This window comes from Leptinotarsa decemlineata, unplaced genomic scaffold (assembly GCF_025532065.1).
Source record: "Leptinotarsa decemlineata unplaced genomic scaffold, Ldec_3_MD MMD2_tig00005002_RagTag_RagTag, whole genome shotgun sequence".
In the NCBI taxonomy this organism is placed as follows: domain Eukaryota; kingdom Metazoa; phylum Arthropoda; class Insecta; order Coleoptera; family Chrysomelidae; genus Leptinotarsa; species Leptinotarsa decemlineata.
The window spans coordinates 91118-94309 of NW_027412614.1; the positions used below are offsets into that span (position 1 = coordinate 91118).

The following is a 3192-nucleotide window of genomic DNA, read 5'->3' on the forward strand; positions in this document are numbered from 1 at the left end:
GTTTCAAATCATTATTTCAAATGACTTTCATAATATTCTAATTTTGGTATCTCATCTGCTTATACGTATATTTTTCTTATTAACAATGTCACGTATACTGTATAAATGTAAACATTCAGCACCACCGCTTCCACAACACAGCTGTGTGTCTAGGTTTTTTATGTATTCTATGAAATCGAAAATAAAGCAGTCTTCTCGCAATTGTGATATTATTAACATCAAAACAAACTTATTTCATCACAATGAAAATGTCAACATTATATGTTACATAATCATTGAAATATTTTTGTGGATACTTTAGTGGACTCTTTGTCTGGTTGTATCTGAATTGCAATAAACTAAATAAATTAATAATTTTCAAAGTTCCAAGGAGGTTCCAATTATACATTGAATGGTGTAGATGGTGAAAATGAACATATTTTCCACAATTTTTTATTATAATTTGAAAATAGCATGTGTCCATATGTAGTTGTCTAGTTGGAATCGAATAAATAAATAAAATAAAGACTCCTTCTTTATATATTCAATTGTTAGACTGAAAAGAAAGAAATCCCACAAAAACTTGAAGGTCGATTTCATTTCCCCACATAGCAATAGATATTCCAGGTATATTTCATGAATATACATTTAAGGATATTGTATTATGCTATGAATATGCCATGGATATATATATCTTCTGGAGAATATTCCCTGGAAGTGCTCCTGGCGAACCTTTGATATATTTTAAGAATATTCCTTGGGAATATTCTTGGAATATCTTATAATATACTTAGAATATCTAAGGTATATTCTATTAAAAATATTCCAGGAATAGAACCCGAGGAATATTCATAAAATATTCAGGATATTCTTAGTTTATTGTAGGAATATACAATAGAGAAACACCATAGAATATTCTTTAAATATATTTTATGAATATTCTAGGAATATTTGGAATATTCCAAGAATGTGACGAGTAACCGCTATTAGGCATGTATATATTGCATTTTGATACAAGATTCACACAAGTAATAAAACACATAATATTCATAAACAAATATATTTTAAAAACAATATACACTGAAATATTTGACGTTTCAACCAATATTAAAAATAAAAAATCTAATTCAAAATATTTATTCACTGAATAAAATATTCCTGAATACTGTCATATTACAAATATTAGAAATGTATTCAAATTAGGATGTTCCTACTCTCAAACAAATGTATACTAAAAAATATGCCAAAAAAAACAACTCTGTGAATTCATCAGCACTAATTAAAAAATAATAAATATATCATTTCATTGAAAAAGAAAAAGTGTATCACATCAAGAAATAAGTTAGGTTAGGTTTCTCACTTAGAAAAATAAACCCACAAATGAAGTAATTAAAATGAGTGGTATGATGGGTTCTTCAATGAATTTCACTTACTTAAAGTTATTCAAACTTTGCTCACCAGAAAAGTTTTCCTTAAATTTGTCCAACAATGCATTAGCCAGTGTTTCAATAGTAATACCTGGAACAAAATGTACACTAACGTTCATTATCACTATTTGAAAGTGGCACAATAAAACTGGAATAAAAATCAAATAGATATTTTTCGCATAGGTTACTCATGAACATTTACAATATTTTATGACTTGGAGAACAACATGCATTGTCTTGTAAAAAAGTAATCATTACGTTTTCAGTTCCTTGGCGCACCTGCCTGTACCAGGTACCACTCTGTTTCCTTTTGGGCAAATTGATACTATCGTGAAAACGAGTGATAAAAATTATGAAAACAAATGATACAAAAGAATGTGTGAATTCACTTACTTTTCTCTATTGAAGATACACAACTGAAATCACTCTAGTTCAAACATGTACTTAGTCAAACCAACAAATCCCACACACCAACTCTCCTCGAACCTAAAATGAGGTATAGTAGGTTAATCACCATGACTTTACTATCGATACTATTGCATTTTACTTACTTTTCTTGAAGACTGAATAGATGCAACTCTCCTGTTTGAAGATCCAAAATCAAACTATTCGCTGTACTGCAAATTGGACAACCCCAAATTATAAATGGTACACTGAACGTGACAGAATTATACTTTGATAATAACACCAACACACCATGCATTACACACGCGAACCTGCCACGTCAACCGCCATGTTGAATCAAATGTCGAATTTAACGCAAACGCAAATGTACCATGCATTAAGGGACAGGCGCTTTCACAGAGCTTATTCGCCTGTCGCGCGCTACACTTCAATTGACCAATGAGAAACGTTTACTCCAATTATTCACTTCCCCATTTCTCTGTTTCCAAGATTTTTCGCTTTGTAATTAAATAATTTCAAATACAAAAAGACAAATAGGATGAGAATTAACCAATTTATTGATGCAATTGGTTCATTTATTGGCCCATTCAAATTTTTTTGTCGTTTCCAACAGTTGCTGTTGGAGCAATTCATCCAGAATCTTTGCGTTGAGTTCAAAAACTGGTTAACACTATCAGGGTTATATACATTAGGTTATGCATTCGATTAAGATCTTCAAATATTTTTGTTTTTAAAAATATTGAATTATTTGAATACGTTATTATAAGATAATTCAAAATTCCATTGTATAGAATATTCCAAAATATACCGTGGGGATATATTCTAAGAATATACCATATGGTATATTCGAGCGACAATATTCTTAGAATATTCAAGGGAGAATAATCCATTTATAGACATTCTATGCACATTCTTTCGGGAATAATCCTGCCATATTCATTCAAGCATATTCTATGAATATTCTAAAGGCATGTATATATTCCAAGAATATTCTATGAATATTTGGAATATATACGTTCGCTTTATGATATACAGGGAATATTCCATGAATATCTAGTGCTGTGTGGGTCATTCATTTTATACTTATTTGTTTTATTGTTGCAATCAATTGTTGTTGCATATCCCGGAACTCTGGAGGGCACATTCCAAATATTTAAAATAGTATTTTTTCACCAAACTTTTATTAAAAAAATCTTGCAAAAAATTAAATGAAACTTTCAAAACAAATTACAATTCAATTGGAATAGAGTATCAGTAAGTATCAGGTGAGCCTGCAGAAAATTATCAGCTTGAAAAAGATCTTTATACTGCTTCATTTGAAAGGACGTTTTATCAGTTGTCACAACAATGTCATTGAAACTGGCCTGTTGCTTTAATATTT

General features: G+C 29.9%; 1 long non-coding RNA gene across 1 annotated transcript; it reads right to left on the minus strand.

The window, feature by feature from the left end:
• Nucleotides 1–1023: 1023 nt before the first annotated feature.
• On the minus strand, nucleotides 1024–2537 carry LOC141484184 (uncharacterized). The gene is made up of 2 exons (XR_012466516.1): nucleotides 1800–2537; nucleotides 1024–1497 (listed from the first exon to the last, which is right to left on the minus strand). It is a non-coding gene; the product is annotated as an uncharacterized lncRNA (long non-coding RNA).
• Between the last annotated feature and the right edge of the window lie 655 nt (nucleotides 2538–3192).